At 37.5% G+C, this 12,339-nt stretch overlaps 1 protein-coding gene across 9 annotated transcripts in view; it reads left to right on the top strand.

Annotated features, from left to right (window-relative positions):
• The first annotated feature begins 17 nt into the window (after positions 1 to 17).
• Positions 18 to 12,339, top strand: part of LOC146600868 (histone deacetylase 9) — a 307,621-nt gene continuing 295,299 nt past the window's right edge. For 5 of the 9 annotated variants that reach the window (XM_085316217.1, XM_085316166.1, XM_085316241.1 and 2 more), the window contains exon 1: positions 18 to 129. The gene's annotated coding sequence lies outside the window, so the exon portion shown is untranslated. Of the gene's footprint in view, positions 130 to 233; positions 439 to 4,636; positions 4,794 to 12,339 lie in introns of those variants that run through there. The other 4 variants (XM_085316172.1, XM_085316177.1, XM_085316183.1 and 1 more) reach the window with 3 other exon arrangements.

Below are 12,339 nucleotides of genomic sequence, written 5' to 3'. Positions count from 1 at the left end.
GCAGCGACCGCGGCAACTTTTGCTCCCGTCCCGTCGCCGCCCCCTCGCACTGCCCTGGAAGATGGCAGTTGGGGGAAGGACTGGAAGTTGCAGCCCGCCGGCGAGGAGATAAGGAAGCGGCGCGGGAAGGTGAGTGGCGGCGGGCGGGCGCCTCCGGAGCCGCCCGCGCGGCCCTGCCCGGCCGCTGACGAGCCGCCCGGCCCCGGCGGCGTCCAGCCCGGCGCCTTCCCTCCGCTCGCCTCCCGCCCTCCGGCGAGGCGGGCGTTTTAGGACCTTTCAGCAGCTTTGGGGAACTTGGGCTGTGTCAGCATCCTGGGGCGCCTGTGCGGCTCCCGGTTTTTAAGGTGGTGATGAAGGTCGGTGCGAGGCTGTTATTCCCTGGCAAGTTTTGTTTCTTCGGAGCGCAGATGAAAAAGGAGTTTTCGGTGCATCTGCCGTGTATGTATTTTACTTACTGCTTGAATCGGGGGGGGGGGTGTCTGTTTGCGAGCACCCTCCTCCTGCGGGGCCGCCGCCGCGCAGCGCCGCGGCCGGCTACCTGCCTCGATCGTACAGCATCCGCGGAAGCGGAGGAGCCGGCGGGGAGCCGTGCCGGGGCTCCGGGAGGGCGAGGCGGGCCGCGGCGCCGAGCAGGTGGCGGCGGGGGGCGCGGCGGAGCCGGCGGGGGCCGCGCGCCGCTGGGCGGGCGGGCGGGCGCCCTTCCTCAGCGCGAAAAGGCGCCTTCGGGGGCTCCGCGGCGCGTGGGCGCCTGCCAAGGAGCTGCACGGGGTGGCGGCGCTTGCCACGGAATGGCTAGCTCTTGGTGACGGTAAAAWTGTTTTGACTTGCCTAAAATGTCTGAGTTTTAGTCTAAAATGGAATGTAATAGGAATCATTAATCATTTGTGTTTRGTACCTGTTTTTCTTTCCCTGGTATTACTTGCAGTGCATGAAACGTGTGTTCATCTTAAAAAAAAAAAATTACATTCAGCCCACTGCAGCTTGAATTTTTAAGTGCTCTGAAGAGGTCCAAAAACATTGTTAAAGTACAAGAGAATTAAATAGGAARGGAGTATTTAAAACAAGCCTAAAATTAAGAGAGAAGTAGTGAAGCATACTATGAAGACCTTTTGAGATGTGAAGGTGCATGAATGTTCTTTTCTAATGCAAGAGTTATTGAGAATCTCTGTCATAAACAGCACTGAATAAGCSCAGGCATAAAATCGAGGAATTTTTAACATATTTATCTGTCAGCATTGCCAGCTTTAGTTCCATGACATTTTGTTTTCTGTGACAGAAGAATAATTTTGTGACAACTATTCAAGATTTAACTCGCAAGCTTACAAAGGCCTATAAGCTTTCCTGAAAACTCTGTGAACAAAAAGGGAGGGTATTTCACACTAAGATTTTTCAGATGAGTCCTTTCTTTTTTTTTTTTTTTTTGGTCTCTCTTCCCTGCCAAGAGCCTTCCTTGATCTGTTGAAGATATTCCAAACTTTCTCTTTTTTTCTGTATTTTGCATCTAATTATTCTGTCATGTCCGATATGTCCTGTAGTAATGGCCTCATCCCGCGTTTGTTTTGTACCCAGATTGCCTGTTTTGTTTAGAGAGAAATGCAGGCTGTTCTCTGCTATAATAGCAGAGCATTCCTGGAAGGCAATTCCATCTCCTCACACACTTAATTTGCCTTGTTACGTACAGGACAGGTATGTTCTTTCCACAAGCAATGATGCAAGTAATGCATCATTCTAACACCTCTTTTTGATTATATTGGCAGAGATTTGAACTAAAACATTGGGAAAAACGTGTCAGGGCCCCAGAGAAAAGCTACAGTCAGTCATGTTTAGCTACCAGTGGTGCGAGCTCCTTCATATAAGTATTGAACTATCTCTGTTTTATATAAAATGTCGTTGTCAATTCAGAATTCCAAAAAGAGAAAACCACTCCATTATACTTCTTGGTGACCAGATTCATTCAAATACAGCAATATGTTAGGTTAACCCTATGCAAAACACTGTTCTCATCTAAGATTCCTTTTTATTTGAGATCAAAGTCTATGAGAATGTATAGCGCAAACAAATATTTTTTGATCTGAGATTAAAATGCTACTTTTGAAAACTACAGTAGTGTTTGGTTACATAAAATGTAGATTTATGGGAAGTTTGTAGTGAATACTCCATGACCAGTCAGGCACAGTAATTTGTAAGTTGTTCTATGTCTTCTGTTTGCCAGCATCTTCCTGTCCTGAGAGCAGTTTAAAAACAAAAGTGATACAGTGTCTTGGCTACTGAAAGTCCCAATACATGCTTAATTTGATGCAATTATTTTTTGGGGATAGTTTTTCCTGAAAAAAAAATGTTGTGATTGAATGATATGTATTTTTTCCTAATTTCTTACTAGAAGATAACATTAAAAAGAGAATTGATTATAAAATTATGTACTTTCTAGAAAGTAGTTAAAGTGGAAAATCATTTTCAGTTGTTCAATTCATTATAATAGGTAGTCCCATAGAAGTGCCTCTTTAGATGTAATTTGCATACTGAAAATATTGATGAAATTCAAGCTTAATAGTCATGAAAATTGCAAGAATCCTGGTGTCAATTACGATGAATATTTAAGAATGACTAAATRTAGTTGGAATACTCACTATTTTAGTATTCTCCTAATACTTAGCAGAAGAAATTTAGTTTTGAAAATAATCAAATCCTGTTATATTTGAACTATTATAGTCAATGTAAAATGCCAAAAAGGTGGAATGTACTCTAGTGATCTCCAGAATGGCAAATGTAGTTAACCATGTATTGACTAAACATTATGTAATATTACCATTTTATACTCATCAATATTCAARCTAGCTACTTTGCACTGACCTTGGGTGTGTGTATACAAACTGCAATACAAAGTATTTCTGGTTTRTGGTATAAACATATCTGAGCTTATTCTCTCTCAGGAGTGAGAGTTTTCTTCCCCTCTCASAGAAGAGATTTGAACCAGATTTGCAGAGGATTATATACTATGTCTTCAGAGCATCTTGTCATAACCAATAAAACCATGAACTTACATTCCAAAATATTTTGAGGAATTTTTGACARTTTTTAAAAACTTCTGCCTGTATATATACTGTTTATATGAAATTAACTTTCACGGGAAATTGAAGTTATAAGTATTTAACAGCATTTTCCAATCTCTTCAGGTCTGTTTATACAGGAAAATGTTATTTCTATTGCTGCATTTAGGTAGAAATGTACCTAATCTATTTCATAGCTCAAAAAAAGAGAGAAAAGGTAACTTRCTGTTAAAAACAAAATGTTAGCTGTTCCATAATAACACAGCTATTCCGTAATAACACAATTTTTTCACAGTTCAGCATTTTAGTAATGTTTTCTGAAAAAGCAAGATTGAAGAACACAACTTGCTCTGAAAAAAATGCTTAAGGTTAGGTTGTTTACCTAAATTGAAATGTGAGTAAGGTATTTCTAGAGTTARCATATATCACTTCATGAGATAACTTTTCATTTGTTCCTTTAGGCCTTAAGCTTTTAGATTAGAATGATCATATACAACCAAAGAATCAATCATTTGTTGATGCAACTTACTTTCAATGAATGTATTATTTGGTGAACTTCAGAACATACATGACAAAATTATTCTAGTTTTAAGACTATATTATAACAACATCTGTAATATTATGGAATAATTTCGTAGTAAAGGTGGTAGTCATTGAAAGTAATTCCACATCTTCAACTTCAGGCAACTTAAAAATTTCAACTAGGCAGTGCTTAACTAACCTACAAAAACAATGTTTTAACAGCTCAAAAACATCTTAAAATCCTTTCACCTGCAAGCTATTATCTAACTTTCCCATGAGGATGTACCCAAACGTTTTCATGCTTCTCTATTTTGCAATAGTTACGTAACATTTTTTGACAAAGAATGCAAAAAATGCAAGTGCAAAAATCAATGCAAAAGGTTAGCAGGGGTTGAAAAACTAGTTAGAAAAAATAATAGATCAAAAAATTATTGAGGACTAGATAGCACAACGATAACACTTCCAGATAAGAAAGTCCTTAGCCTGCAAGTATTCTGGAGACTTCAGAGTATTCCAAGGAGATACCATTACTTTGTTGCACTGCTCTTCTGCTCTTCCTTACTCATCTGCTGTTGGCTACTTCAGGACAAGATACTGGGCTAAACTGATCTGTGACTTGATTTGACTTTACTGCTTGTAGATTCTTAAAAAGTCAAGATTGGCAAGAAGGAATTTTGCAATTCTGAAATTCCTTTAACAGGTGAGGAAAAGTGGAAACTTCTGTTACACAGCCTTTGAGATCAGATGTTGTCTTTAGCATTTTTGATGTATTATCTACTATATGAGCTAGGCAGATAGTAGGAAGGAAATCCCCTTTTCCCATTAGTTTATTGGAAAATTAAAAGCTTTGATTTTAAAACTATTGCATACATATAAACTATTTTTGTTTGAGGAAATGAAACAGTCTTCTGCAGAGATAGTTCAGAAATGCCTGTAAAAAGATGACTACTTGCAGTACTTTTAATTGTCCCCAGGTCTTCAATTTTGAAATAGGAGATGCTGGTTTATGTATCTCTTCATTCCATTTCTGCTCTGAAACTTTGTCCTAGTTCATTTTTTCCTTCTAGGTCTACCACATCACTGTGAAATTTTCTTCATATAGCTTTTTGTCAGTAGCTCAGAAAAGACTATCAGTGAAATCAGGTAGAGCTGACAGACCCTGGAATCCTGAACCTCCTCTATTTATTGGCTGCAGAGACTAGATGAAGATTTCAAGACAGTCTGGTAAGGCCTTTCTCTAGAAATGTCATGGTTATGCCAGAAATAGCTGCCTTGCTACCATGAGCTTTCCACCTTACAAGCGTCATTCTCAGAACCTTTGCAACAGTACTGATGTGCAGCGATCATTTGCTTTTCACCTTTGCAGAAGTTTTCCCTCTTGTATGCGATTTTCTTACCATACTGTACAAAGAATCTACATATGTTTTAACTGACATAAGACTGTTATAGCAAAGCAGTCTTACGTATGATACCAGCCACCATTTTTATTTTAGATTTACAAACAGTGTGGTCTGGAACAATACAATACGAGAATTGTCTTTTTTCTGGACTTTGTACTTTGTGTATACCAAATTTCTGTTTAAAATACTTTGGTTTCTGACAGAAGAAGTGTGCATTGTTACAGAAGTCGCATGCTTTGCTCTGTCAAGATTTGAGGGGTTGATCCAGCCTTCCAATGCTTATGCTGCAAATGAGTAAAGTAAGAAAAAACTAGTCTAGCTTTTGTTGCCATGCTGTTGTAATCTTGAAAAGGCCCTATCCAGTGAATGTCTTACTAAACAGATTGACAAGAGACATTCAGAGGAAGAGATGGTCCTTGTCACCAGAGAAATGGGAAGCAATAAGTTATTAAGTCAGCCTTGCGGGCATCCAAGATATGGGAAGACTTGAACCATGAACTTGTTCATAATGTAGGTGGTGTGTTGCACAGTGCTTCAGGTGCCTCAACCTGTGCAATGCTAATGGTCTTCCATTGCTGTGAGTCTGCCTTTTACTTGCAGCTTGGCTCTGTAACCTTTTACCAAAGCTGCTGCGGCAGTGTTTTCCAAAGCTGCTGTGGCAGTATTTTTCCTTTTTTTTTTCTCCCCATGCTGTTGTTCTTGTTCTGTTATTCTCATAGCCTTGCACCTGCAAACTCTGATGTTGTTATGTCAGATTTCCCATGGGAATTGATTGCCACTGGTATAACAGTCACCGTTTTTTTTTCCTCCACCCTACTTCTTATGCTTTGTTTCATAACTTTTAGTTTAAAGTTATTTAAGTATCTAATAAGTATTACTGAATAAGATATATACCAAGGCTTAACAGTCAGTCAGCCAGCTTGCAACACCTGCCCCTGATCAAAGAGTACCCCAGTCAGTGCTTATAATGTCATCAGTGGAAACAAGCAATAGGGAATCCAAACAGATTGTGACAAAATCTATATAGTTACTATGGGAGAAATATTATGGTGGGCCACCTGATGTGCTGGAGAGGATGCCTAGAAGAGGATGCTTGTTGGGGAGACTGTCGGTTCTTTTCCTGGCTAGCTGTTGGAGGCAGATTTGCCATTTCCTTTTCTCCCTTTCTCTTTTATTCTTTTCACCCTTTTCCTTTCCCTTCTCTGTCTGTCCCCCCACCCAATTTTCATTTTTTTTCCCAAAGGAACTTTTGTCAGTGTATGCCATCGACTAGAAACTCTGCAAATAAATTGGTGTGCAGATGAGCCTGTCTCAGCATCCTATGTGGAACAGCAGGTAACAGCCAGGGACTGACCTTGGAGCGTATTTTAAAGTAAGGAGTATGAAAATGCTGATGGACTTGCAATGAGAAATCTAGGCAGGTGTGCTAATAGATTTATAGGGTCAATTTATAGCTGTTTGAATACCCACTGTCAAATAGCTTTCCTGGTTTTACTTTTTGATGCACTTAAAACAGAAATCTTACATCCTCTGAGCCTTCATTGTTGCCTGCCTGAGTCAAACCCTTCTAATTTACTTGCATAAAAGAATATCCCTATTCCTCCAAAATATTTAGAGATCTTCTCTTTTTCAATCTGATTTATTTCTGCAGTACAGGTGACCACAATGATAGGGTATGCCCAGATGAAGTCTCATTAATGCCTTTTCCAAGAGTGCTAATATTCTCTCTCTCAAAAAAAACAAGAAAACCCTAAACCCCCAAAACTAGAATGGTATGTCCTAGGATGTATTCAGGCCAAACTGGGAGTTTTATTTCTTTTTTTCTAAGTCTGTGATTACACTAAATCAGAATCATTCAGGTTGAAATGAAGACCTTGGGAGGTCTGTAGTCCAACCTCCTACTCAAAACAGGCTCAACACTGAATTCAAAACATGTTACTTTGAGATTTGTCCAGTTGGGTCTTGGAAATCTCCAAAGAAAGAGGTTCTACAACCTCCCTGGACAGTCTGATCCAGTGCTTAATTATCCTCATAGCAAAATATTTTTTCTTTTTGTTGAATCAGAATCTGCCAGTTTCAATTTATGACCATTATTTCTTGTTTTTCTGCCATGCATCACTGAGAAGAGCCTGGCCCCAACTTCCTAGTAACCTTCCTGTAGGCACTGGCAAGCTGATGTTAGGCATCTCCAAAGATGTCTCTTCTCAAGGCTTAACAACCCCAATTTCCTCAGCCTGTCGGTATAGCCCAAGTGTTACCAACCATCTCGGTGGCTTCTGCTCGACTCACTCTAACCAAATTATCTTTCCTTTATTGAGAACCCCAAAACTGGATGCAGTCTAGATGATGTCTAAGTTGTGGGTAAAGAGGAATCATAAAACTTCGTATTTGTAAGTATATTGAATATTAAATAGCACAAGATTCTGACACGCATGAATAAGATATTGACCAGAACTGTAATATCTTGAAACCACAAAATTAATAAAAGCTGTTATATGTGTTGAAGAATTTTCAGCTTGGGTACTAGAAACAGTTTATTTGATAGTTTTGATCAGAAAAAAATCATGAATGTTGCTGTTCTGGAGTAGGGAAGTAGTGTGACATTGGAATTTTATTTTAATACTCCTTACATATTTTAATGTATTTTCTTCATAGAAGCATATGAAGAAAATGATACAACACAATATTTCTGTATGTCTAGGAACTAGTTACTAGTTACTATTTTAGTAACTTCAAGTTAGAGGTGTATACTGACAGTATACAATAGATGCAGTTACTATTTAAATTTTTTCATAGTTGCCCTTTTGGTAGACAATATAACCAACGTTGATTAATAAGCCATGCTATTAATTAAGTGGAATTTGGATGTTGAAGTTGAAGCCATTTTGTCTATGATGTAAATGGGCACTCTGTTTTCTGAAAATATAGTATAAATGGAGAGATCAGTGTGTAATATAATAATATTCAGTATTTAAAACAGTGCCTGTTTGTTTTGAGATTTCTATTTGTTTTAGTTATATTATTGTTACAAATATAACTGAAGCGAATGTTAGGAAAGCTGCTACAATCATGAACAGAATATGAAATGCATACACACCGGGAACTGAACAACATTTTACCTTACTTTCCAGTATTCTGAAACATAGAATCTATGTTGTTAGTCTCTTGAAGAGTAGGAGCTCATCTGAGAATACTGTATTGAATCATGTTCAGCAGAAATGTGTAGAATGAATGCAAAAGAATTTTTCTCAGTTTTCGAAGTACAGCTAGTGTAATCCTCCGGAGTCCCCCTAAAATGTTTTAACACAAAACATACAATCTGAGAGCATTCATTCTGTCATTGCAAACTCTAAACAGCAAAATCATGAGCATTAAATAATTCAGCAACCTATTTTAGATATTTAAATAGTTTCTTAATCATCACTGAATGTCTCAAAATCCTTCATCCTTACTGAACCTTTGTGGGAATGGTAGTCCCATTTTATAAAGGGTCTTCTAACATGGGTTATGTCTGCTCTGCTGACCCAAATCATCTACACTAGGGACCTGGCTGGATGTTGCCACAGGTTTCCTTTTTGCCCTTTGTGCACCTAGTTTTCCTTCCCATAAAATGAAAGTAGGGAGCAGAAATGAACTGGAGTTTAATCTCATCTGCAGCAAAGGGTGAGGATATGGCCAAGTTGCAGTCTTGAACCTTAGGGCCACAAAGCTTACTTGCAATTTATATTTCTTTTTACATGCCTTGACCAAAATCATGCAGGAGGCCTGAAGTGGAGCAGAAAATTGAATTTGTACTAATTGAATTACTGCCTTAACCATTGGATTGCCTGGTTTAACAGGCCAAAGCATGAAACAAAGGACAGAAATAAATGGAGTAACATTGTTAGTGTAATCATTAACAGAGATGGCATTTGCAATCATAAATTGCTTGTGGTCAGTCACAGTAAGTGACAGCCTAAGGAATTTCAGGAGGTTTTGTAAAAGTAACTGTATGTGTGGAATTATAGCAGATGAGATGCACTGTTTACAAAGGTAGGTGAAACATGGTGGAAGGAATCATTCAAACAACTTGTGTAAGTTGTTGATTTCCAAACTAACTGTCCATAAAAAAGCTAGGGGGTGATTAAGTTATAATCCGTATTCAAATATGCTTGATAGTTATGCGAAGCTGAAATGCAAGATATGGGGAGAAGAATATAGGGAGTAATATGATCCCATGATTGCAGTTAATAGCATACAGTATGTTTAGTTCAATGTCTCTTAAGCGATGTGTCATAGTAGAAAAGGATTTAGAAGTCAGTTAGGAGAATGCTTACCAGAAAACAGAGGTTGGACCTTTCAGTTTACAGACCAGACAAGGTGGTAACAGAAGGAGACATGAAGTAAAAATGTATAAATGTACAGAAAACAGATACACAATATATATTACACAATATATCTATCATGCTGATTTATACTAGATACTACTGAAGCTAAGATAGAGGCAAATTTAAAAAAGGGATGGGAAATTTGCATGGCTACAGAAATGTACCTTCTCTTCAAGTGTGACTCTGTTTCTGATTAAGTAATGTTGAGATGAAAGATACTSTGTCCAGGGAAGAGCCTTCATTAGCCTGCATTACTGGCAGCAGTATCAAGAGTGAAAGATAATTTTTAGATGAAATGATTTGGGAACCACTTCATTTTGTTACCAACATGTAACTGAATAAGATGCTAATAATATAACAAGAATAAATCATAAATAAGTATGCATGTCCTATAAAAAACCCACAGTTATTGACAATGAAACAAAAATGTGTCATCTTTACAGCCTGCAAATATCCTGCTATTGATCTACAAGCAAAGCACTCATCTTTTTTCATTAGGCATTTTCTGTAAAAATCAATATAGGATATGGCCTATAACTTCTGACAAAAAGCCTCACAAACTTAGTAGTGCATAAACATAGAACACTAGAAACTTGGTGAGAAATTAAACTTCATCTATTTTGATGAAAAACTGAAATATTTGCTTTAAAGTTTCTAATTTTTGATTTTTGAAAATGTTTGCTAAAGTGGCTGTTAGGATGGTTTTAGCAAAATAAATAATCTTTTTGTTGTCACTGTTAGGAATAGATATTTTTGTGATAAATTTAAAGAAATATTTCCTTGTGCATATAGTTTCAGTATATAATTGAATTCAGGTTAATTTTCAAATGTCCTCATCCGTGCCTCTCCTCTTCTACATACAGCAAAGAGTGAAGATAGATGTATGAAGCTGGTTTTGGTTCCTCAGTTAAATTTATCTTTGATAATATTATTCTCATTCACAAGCAAAACACTGGTTTTCTGTGGTACAAAATCCATTTAGTTATTTTAGATCAGTTTGCTGGATTTGAATCCCTTTCAGGTGAAGTATGCCCAGATGTAGATTATTATATCACCTTGATCATAGAAGAAACTTCTATGAACTCTAGAGTATGCTGGCTCAGTACTAAAGTCTTTCTAGCTGCTTTGAGGGGTGTTTTTTTTGGCTCCTATGCATCTTATTTTTGTAGATTCTGGAGTCATACACTGTCCTCAGTTCACATATATCTGTTCATGGACACTAGGGTTTTTTGTAAAAACATTTGAGAGGTTGAAGATAGCTCGCTGCCAACTACTGTACTTCTAGCATAGAAACCACAGCAGCACTGCATGGAGGAGGCTAATATACTTGAGTTCTTGGACATACTTTCTATGAAATATGAACATTTTAAATATTTTTACTGAAGTACTGCAGTTAGCTTAATTTTAGGCTAGCCTAATTTTGGGATGCTACTTTTTATTTGGTCTGCAGTAGCACCTAGAGACAACATTGTGTATACTAAGGCTGGTACTATCAAAGAGTGAATTAGAGTCCACCTAGATAAGGTGCAACAGGACAATATGTGGTGGACGAAAAAGACAAAATACAAGAAGGATGAATGTGACAATAGTAAGTTTTGTAATGAAGTCGATCTGTATTCACAGCTTGAAGATTTCTAGTGTACATACAATTCTTAAATATTTGAAATCAACTAATCCTAGCTGAAACACAGCAAAACCCTTGCTGGTGGTCTGTGGCATCTTCCCATCTTGGTTGTGTGTATCTTCCCATCATGAATGGGAGTGGGATTTCAGGAATGATGTGAAAGAGAAGAAGGTAGAAACTCAAATATCTAAGTTAAAGAGGGAGCAGAGTACAAGAAGGAATGGGGAGGATAATGGGAAGGATCTGACATACAGACTCAATGTAATATTTAGCTAAAATATGACTAAGCTTTAGCTTCTAAACTTTAAATGACTCATCAGTTTCAAAACTGATGTTTTCAAGTAAATAATTTTGTAATTCCATTATCACTTTAAACTTGTATGAGTCAGCGCTGCTACTGAAGTGGTTACATCCACCTTATGGCTTCCAGTCACTTGTTGATGCCATGTTCTTATTCACCTCCTCTGTGCTAACATAAACATTATTGTGGCTACATGGTGGCAAGAATAGCAGACYGTTAAAATGAAATTAAAACTCATCTAGGAAAAAGAAAAATAATTAGTTTTGACATGTATCTATCTATCCTTTTTTTTTTTTTAATCCAGTTTAATGTGCGATTCTGTCTGCCAGCTCAGAGGAATGAGGTGGCACAGATATAGGAATAAGTGGTATAAGTTAGGACCGCTTTCTTCAGTGACAATGCTGATTTATGCTGGCTTAATGACCAAGAAACAAAGACTTGAGAAGCTGGATTTTTCCCTCTCATTGTTAAACAAAAACAAAATAACAAGCCAGCAAATTAAATAATCACTTCAGTTACCAATCATAATTCAGAGTGAATAGTTTGGAGAGGAATTCAAAGAAAGAGATTATAAATGATATATCTAGATTTAATTTAATGATGCCATCTATAGTAGTGGCCTAACAATTCAGTCCTCTTGCATGTGTGCATTGCTTGCTGAGTATAGGTGATTTACACATAAAACAGAGCTGTTTTGAATATAATTTAATGAAGAAAAGTTGAGTAAAGTCTTTTAGAGATGTTACTTCTCCTATTTTAGACCTATTAGTCTTTTAAAAGGAGCTGTGAATAAAGTAGACACCGAAGGGGATATTCAGCTGCTTTCAATAAATCAAGGTTTCTTATGCAAAATCACTTGGAAGAATAAAAAGGATCTTTCTTTATTGTATGCCATCACACACATGCACCTTGTCTTCCCCTCCCTGTGAGTATATTCTTTTTATTCCTCCAAAGGAAAAATTAGAGTCCTGTTATGAAAGTGATATTTCATATTGTTGTCTTTTAGTCATGGGGAACAAAAGAATTCAAACCTTTTTTTTGGACTGGAAAATGAAGTGAGTAGTGTTTTTTTTTTTTT

The sequence above is a fragment of the Rhea americana genome, unplaced genomic scaffold, assembly GCF_003343005.1.
Source record: "Rhea americana isolate MKP2758 unplaced genomic scaffold, rheAme1 scaffold_112, whole genome shotgun sequence".
NCBI classification, from domain to species: domain Eukaryota; kingdom Metazoa; phylum Chordata; class Aves; order Rheiformes; family Rheidae; genus Rhea; species Rhea americana.
The sequence above is the reverse complement of the archived record's forward strand: the minus strand, read 5'-3'. Positions and strand labels throughout refer to the sequence as shown.